An 8,150-nucleotide genomic window follows, 5' to 3' on the forward strand; every position below is an offset into this window, starting at 1 on the left:
ACAGCAATCTGTTTCTTGTCAGAACATACAGCTTGTCAAGCTAAAGAACACATTTAGGCTTAACACTAGCTGTACTTCTTGATCCAAGAAAACAGGACTAATTTGTATATAAACTATTGTGTACACATATGTTTAACTAGAATAAAGAGATTGTTTGGTGCAGAGGCTGTTTACAATAATCATTAATAAGCAAGAGAAGGAGCAATGTCACAGAGCAGGAGATAGTTGTAGTTGGGAGAATTTTGGCCCTCATTTGCTAAATTGTCTATTTTTTGCAATAGCTGCTAGAAAATAGCAGAATGGAGGAATCTGTTTCCTACCATGACTGGGAGATCAGCATCACTTCTGGTAAAATACCAGGACTCCTGTTCTTTAGGAATCAGCTGCTTTTCACCGCTTTCCATTAACTACTTTTATTATCCAAATATCTGCCCACATGAGTAATTGCGTGAGTCACATCAGCAAAAGACTTGCTAGTTTTATGAGGAGGCTGCATGCACTGTAAAAAAATTTTAACTTTGAGAAGGAGGATTGTAGCTGTGGCAATTTCAATGCCTGTACAGTGGGGGAAAAAGAAATGTAGACATGTTCAACATAAAGATGACTAGAAAATTAGATTGTTCCATACAGTTTAATGTACTTGTACAGGGCAGCTGTAGCATGCATAAAGGCTGTTACACTATACAGTTCTGTAGATTCACAATGAGAGACCTGCTTAGAGAGTTTTGCCATCAGGTTCAGCTTAAACAGACCTCCCCCCTAACCAGCTATTTCTGCTGTAATAAAATGGAGGTCCAAGCTAGCAGCCCTTTATTTTTGTTTTTTTTCTAATTATTGTGTGTTATGCTGGGGCTGCATGTGTAAAAAGTATTCAGGTAGTCAGGGTTTTCAAAACTGGAATATTCATATTATGCTAATATGTTAAAAAACCTGCCCCCAGTGCCTGAAGGCCCCAACTAAGATTCTGGTTTCACTAGAATTTGCTGCAATTGCACATACTAAATAGAAGTAATACTCTTAAGATTTAAAGTTTGCAGGCATAGGCTCATGCTACTGGTAACTTGGAAAGGTGAACTAGCAAGCAACGAATTGGCTTCTTGCTTCATAAGAACTGTAGTTTCAAACGAACACAGTCTGCTACAAATCAAATAAGCAGCTGTTCACATGGGCAACAGAAGAATTAAATGTTTCAGATATCTTTCCTGAAACAAAATGCCTAAATCAGTGTTGAGACTGTATTCACTGCTCAGGTTCTACTTGACTTTCCAAGCTCCATAACAGTCTATTCATGCAGTCATCACTTTCATCTTGTATTAACGCATTTCATGTTGTCCTATTTCTCCCAAGGTGCCTTTCCTTTGGTTTGCACGTTCTTGGAACATGGCCTGGGAAAGCTGAGTAACAGCCTTTTGAAGCACAGGGGAAATGTTTGCGAACAAATCTGTGATATTATGCACAATCTCCCTTCTCTGCCTGTAGGAAGGTGGCAAGCTGTGGCAAATCTGCCAAAAGGTAGCTTTGATGGAATAGAAATCATATTTGTATAAAGCTTAGAGCCACATAAAAATCTAATAATACTACAGCAAGCCACCAGCTTCTCAATCACTCTTCTGAAGTAATCCAGTTACCACTGTTTGATGCCATACTGTTTTTAAACTGTATCACACTGGATTGAATCACAAGTAACTCAAGGATGAAGTCAGCCACTGATGACACAATATTCTGAAACCTATTGACGAAGAATTAACACAGTTGACTTTTGTTGCTTGGAAACTGTAGAATTTCTGTACCTCCAAATGTTCAGCTGTAGCACATATTGCACAGTCAAAGAGTCATGGTGAGATGAAATAAACAAGACAACACATAACCAGTTTGTTACCTCTGACTAAACTATTGTGCAAGAAACTCAGTTTCTGTACAAACAGTTCTGTCCAAGGAACTGCAAATCCAAGGGTGTTCAGTACATTATGTCAGAGCTGATGTAATGGTAATGCCACCACCATGCCTTCAAAACCAGTGGGAAAAAATACTATCTGATTTAAAAAGCCAACAACAAAGAGAATCACAATGGTGATGCAAAGCCACATCTTCTAGTTGCATAAAGGAGCATTTTGCCAGTGTGCTTCATGACTGTTACCCTTATGGCTCTGTCACTAGTGAAGCTGTAGGAAAAGCCTTTGGAAGACAAAACGTTGTTAGTTGCAATTGAACCATGCCCCTTCTATGCCAGGTTTTCAGAAAGTGTAAACTGATGTTGTTCTAATGACTTGAATGTTGATTTCTAGCAGCTAAGACTACAATCCTATTTTTAAAAACCCTCTGATCAAACTGTTCAAAGACTGCTCATTGTTGCTCTTCTGTTCTTCAAGTAAATTTAGTCCCTTATTAGAATAATGGCCTATGATAATTTGGTCATGCTAGATTCCTGCTATTTTGTGTCTTATACATGAACTACTGAATTATTTGTCAAGAACGATGTGGGGGAGAGGGCAGGGATGGAGTACTGCCACCCACCACCCTGCACCACTGCCGCCTCCCAGGAGCGGCGGGGGGAAACCTTGCCCTGCTGTTCCGTGTCCCCCTCCACCAGCACCCTGCATTGCTGCTGCCACTGCCTCCAGCACCGCTGGCCTTGCCCCTTCCCAGCCCTGCTCCTTGGAGGCAGCAGAGTACCACCACAATGGTGGGGATGGAGCCGGGGGGCAACGCCAGCGCTGCTGGCCTCACACCCCTGCTCTGCCCCCTCCACCATGGCGGTGCTCCGCCACCTCCAAGGAGCAGGGCAGGGAGGCGGGGGTGAGGCAGGCACAAGGCCAGCAGCACTGGCCTTGCTCCCCAGTTCTGTCCCCACTGTCATGGTGGTGCTCCACACTGATTGGCTGTTTTACTAACCAGAGTGCTCCAAGACTGTTATGGACAGAAAGACAGACTAAGCTCTTTATTATATAAGAATGATGCTTTTCATCATGCAGTCCTTTTACACACTAAGCACTTAAGAGAAATCACTTCACTCACTGCTGGAATGTGACCACTCAGACCTCATCAAATAGAAGTTTTGGCCAGTGAAACTGGGCTCACCTGACATTCACCAAAGAGTACCTGGGCTTCTACATGCTCAGAGGGGACAACCAAGACCTTGATTGTAAAAGTCTCATGTAAAAAACATATATCCAGTAAACTCCATTGATTTCCCTAGGCAGGATGAAGGACTGACTCTGCCCTGCCAACATATGAACCTGTGTTTCCGGGGGTCCCAGCATGTCAAAAGCAACACCTTGCTGTCTAAGCCATTGGCTCTAGTGCAGATAAAGGGAATGATCAATTTAATCTTGCTGCATTGTCTGAGTCATTACTGACTTGGAAGTGACAGTTAAAAATGCCTTTTTTAGTTAGACTAGAAATTTGGCAGCAGAGCAAGAAAGGAATTGGGTATCTCATCTGCAGGCTTCTGAAAGAAGTGACCTGCGTGGATTCCACAGGGGGAGGTAGGAAGCAGAGCAAGCCAACTACTTACTGCTATTAAGCAACTGATCTTTGCTGAGACTTGAAGTACGGATATCCTCAGTAAAAAAAAATAAAAAGGGAACTCTCTCCTTGATGCTGCTGTCACTGCAGGATTGTGACTGCAGCAGTGTTTTATTGGAGGTGCTGAGGCAACCAGGACTCACAACAGAGCCAGGTTTTTGTCTCCCTCTTTTCTTCACATTTTGATTCTTAAAAGCCTCCAGTTTCTCTTGGCCAAACTACTTGCATACATATATGCAAGTATATATGCATATTCAGCTATATTAGCATGGGCTCCATATCATTATGGATTACGGCTCGACTATCATGAGCTCTTAGATTACTCTGAATTTATACTGGTGGAAAACTTCAAATTTTGTCATTATCACTTTAGCACTGATTTAGCTAAAAACTCTTCCTGCCGGGGAGATGATCAAGTGTTTTTTTTGTCAGGGATTTTTTGGCTGAGGGTACAGAACTGTGATAGATACTTCTGTTTTCCTTAAAACAAAGCTTCTCTTTACAACAGTGTTAATATCAAGGCAACTACACATACTTAATTTATCTTGGGGCCCAATTGATCAGGGAAAAAATGCACTGAAATGTAGGAATATGCTCTCTCCAGCCCAAAATCTTTGTGGGAGATGCAAATGTGTTTTGAATGCTAAAATTCACACAGATTTAAAAATACATATCTTCAAGCAATGTTGCCATAGCAACCCTTCTCTTCTCTCTCCACCCTCCATGTGCGAGGAACATTTTCTTCTTTTTTTGTGGAGGTTCCTCTTTTCCGTCTGCCACCTCCACAAACCTGGAACTGAAGCACACAGGATGGCTTGTGGCATCTGCTAATGGAAGAGCAGTCACCAAGAACTATCCCTGAACTCAGATGGAGACAGTTGCCAATTCTGGTGCTCGTCCTCTAGTTGCAAGGGAACATTCTTGGGACCTGCTTCAAGCAATCTTTGAACTGGACAAACAGGGATGATGGTCAGAAGGTGCTAGAGTGGCTGTAACAGTTCCACCTTCTGGTGGCTGAAGGTTTAACCACTAGCAGTGGAAATTTTGCCTTTTAACTCAAGTATTAGAAACTATTATTATTTTTCAAGATCAGTTTTAGACCATTCTTGTACAGTAGGTCCAGAACCAAAACCACCGTGCTTCCCCCACTGTGCTTTGATACAGTGTAATCCTAGCCCCACTCCCTCTTTCCAACTGGTCCATAATAAGAGCTTAATACAGAAAAGAACCACTTAAGTTATGACCTTTACTGCACAAATCAGGATGCTAAGGCTGGCAGGGCCTAATTGCCATTGTTAGCTCCCATTGCCATAACAGTAGAAGCTGTGGAAAGAGCAGACCAGTGTCCCAGCAACAGATGGAATTATAAAGACAATGGGCATACTCAATATAAGAAACTACTCTACATGCAGTATTTTTAAGATATTATGGGCTGTGTCTACATGCGATGCTGACTGACCAGTCATTTAGTACTTGTATACACTGTACAGTAGCGTCACCAAATAGCTTTTAGGTGATGTTGACTACACAATAGCTTGCTACTACTGCAGAGTAGTGTCACATCATGCTTTCTGCCACACGATGCTACTGAGCACTAGTAGCAAGCTACTGTGCAGTCAGCGTTTCGTATAGACACAGCCATGGTTCATTAATAGTTGATCTTTTAAACTGCAACTACAGTAGCTAACTAGTGCGTATTGGACATTTCTGAACTGCATGTGAATGAGTCATTCATGTGATTTTCTAGTGTGTACTGTCAGCAGCTGGGTGCCATTTATTCAGTTCGCTTGAGGGAAATTATTTCCAAGGTGTTTTAAACAGACAAATTAGAGAATAACAAAGCCACCAAATGAAGACCTTTTTAATTTGCAGACAACAGGACAGAGAACAACAGTCAGCTTGCCCTGGAACTTATTTCCATTACAGGTTGTTACATAATGCAAAGGCACTCACTCCAGAGAGGTTTCTTAGAAATGTTGTTAGCAATTGCTTGAAATTCTGGTTATGAGCTGTAAACATTCTCATTTCTTAGCCACTGGTTTAATATATAACCACTGGTTTAACTATAACCTGGTTGAAGGTCCATGTTTTCAAAAAGGCTCTTTGGGAGAAGGGTATCCAGGTTGTAGCCGTATTGGTCTACAGGAAGAAAGAATCAAAACAGAGGTGATATCTTACATTAGACCAACTAGATCTTTGCAAAAAAAGTCTTTATTTGCAAGCTTTCGGGCACAGGCACCCTTCTTCAGGCGTAAGAGATTGCAAAGATTGTAGTTCTCCTAGGTATCTACAGAAGGTATCTAGGAGAACTTTTACAAACTATGCACTCTCCTATGCCTGATGAAAGGTGCCCATGTCCAAAAGCTTGCAAATAAATATATTTTTTTACAAATATCTAGTTGCTCAAATAAAAGATATCACCTCTGCCATGAGTTTTGATTCCTTATTTCTTTGAGAGAAGAGCTACCATGCATGGTCATACTACTTGAGCTCCTGGGGACATCTGTCTATATCACAAAGTTATCACTATACTACCCCCTGTAGTCCTGATACTGCAATGAGATTCCAGTGGCAACCACTAGGGCCTACTCAGAGCCTCTGCTACTTGCTTGGTTGGTTCTAACTGCAGAAGTCTACACAGGCACAGGGACAGATGCATCTTCCTGTGCCTACATAAAACCTAATGCAGCATGCAGCAGGATCTACTCCTATAGAATACAACAGGAAATTGTAACCTTTCTGTAATGTTGCTTTGAATTAATGTATAGCATGAGAAGTCTCTTGCTGGCAGAGGCAGTTAAAAATCTATAGAAGCCATTTCTTCACAGACCTCTTGTTTTGTCCCTGTTACAGTCTACAGCAGGAGCTTGTGCTGTTCCTGCCCACAGATTATCCCTGCTCAATGACCAGAAGGGACTCCAGTCTTTAAGTATACCAACAGAGTCAGGCAACAATATTTGACAAGCAATATTTGCTCAACACTAGAAATGCACGCTAGAAGGAAAACAGCTTTTGGGAAGACAAACAAGTTTCAACGTTTTCAAATGAAAACATGCATAAAGAGTCACTGAGGAAGCAGATAGCAGTGGCCCTTGACCAACTGCCTGAAAATTCAAATTTTGTGGAATAAGACATTTTACTAAAAAGAACAGCTATGAAGCAAAAGGTTGCTTATAGTATTCAGCAAACAACTGAGTCACAGGCTTCTGACTCCAAGGAGTGCCATGATAAATGAATGCAATAGTACTGGATTGATAGAAGCACACTGTGTGATGATCTATGTATTTCTTCCCACTTCTATCAGTACTCCATGCTTTTCCTTGGCTGAAAGGGAAACTCAGTAACCCTGCACTGATCACCAGAACAAATGCAATCAATTCCTTAGCTAACTATTAATCTTCTTCAGCATGCTGGGCTGTATTCTTCTCTCATACCGACTTTACATTAGGCATACTGTTGTCTATTTGTATGCCAGTAATGGCTTCAAACCCCAGCCAAAATCAGAGGCTCCTTTGGGCTGCACACCAGATAAACAGATTAAAAGTTTACAGTGATCTGAGTTGCTCCCAATTTGGATTCAAGTGAATCAGCATCATGGGTCAGCAGGGTGGGCGCATCCACATGAGACACTTAATGCACAGAAGACTAATTCTACTGTGCATTAGCATGGCTGGCAAAAACTATGCTAATGCAAAGCAGACTTAGTTTAATGCGCATTAACATCACTTTAAAACTGTTCATCTGCACTAATGCGCAGTCGCACCGATTACAGCACATTAAGTTAGTACCTGTTATAACAGGTACTAGAGACTTAATGTGTCATAATTATGTCACATTAATGAATGTGCAGACATGCCTAATGTGTATGGGCAGCACACCAATACAGCTTCTGACAGTTCAGGGAACAGAGGTCAGGGAAATTACTTGAACAGAAATGTGATATTATTGAACGATTACTCTCAAAAGAGCTTCCTAGCATCTTAAACATAATTCTCACTGTGCAAGTATATAATAGATAACCTTAACTACCTAACTGTACGAGGAAGTCAGCTTTTCCCATACAGGTTCTTAACAGGTACAGTATTATATTGCTAGGTTTCCAGATGAAGAAATACATTTTCCTCCACTTTGGCCCTTCTGTACACTAGGGACACTGTAAAATAAAGTCCTGTACAACACTTACGTTTCTAAAGGGTTTAAGAAACATCTGCAACCTTCAGGAAGAAGTGGAGTTTTGCATAAGCAGTGAAGCAAGGCTTAATGTGCACTGCTGTCTGGGGACAGGACCAACCTTCAGTTAAATGGAGGTCAGATTAACAGAGCTTTCTTGCAATTTGCTGTAAAATCAACTTGAGTGAAAGGTACAATGGGCTGAACTGCACAGGGATCTGGAGTTTTCTGCCCAGAAAACAAACATCTTTCTCCTATTTCATCAGGAGATTGCACCAGGGAACTAATAAGGAGTTTTTAATTTCATCAGCTCCACCAAAAGTAAAGCAGGGAGTGCAAGGGCAGGAGTAATCCTGCCCTTGGGCCCATTAGACCCAAGGGCAGGATTTTCTTTGTCTAAAAATGGCCATCAGATGTTAACCCCATGCAAGTTACAATTGACACTGTTTAAACTG

Source organism: Alligator sinensis, unplaced genomic scaffold (genome assembly GCF_000455745.1).
Source record: "Alligator sinensis unplaced genomic scaffold, ASM45574v1 scaffold755_2, whole genome shotgun sequence".
Classification (NCBI taxonomy): Eukaryota; Metazoa; Chordata; order Crocodylia; family Alligatoridae; genus Alligator; species Alligator sinensis.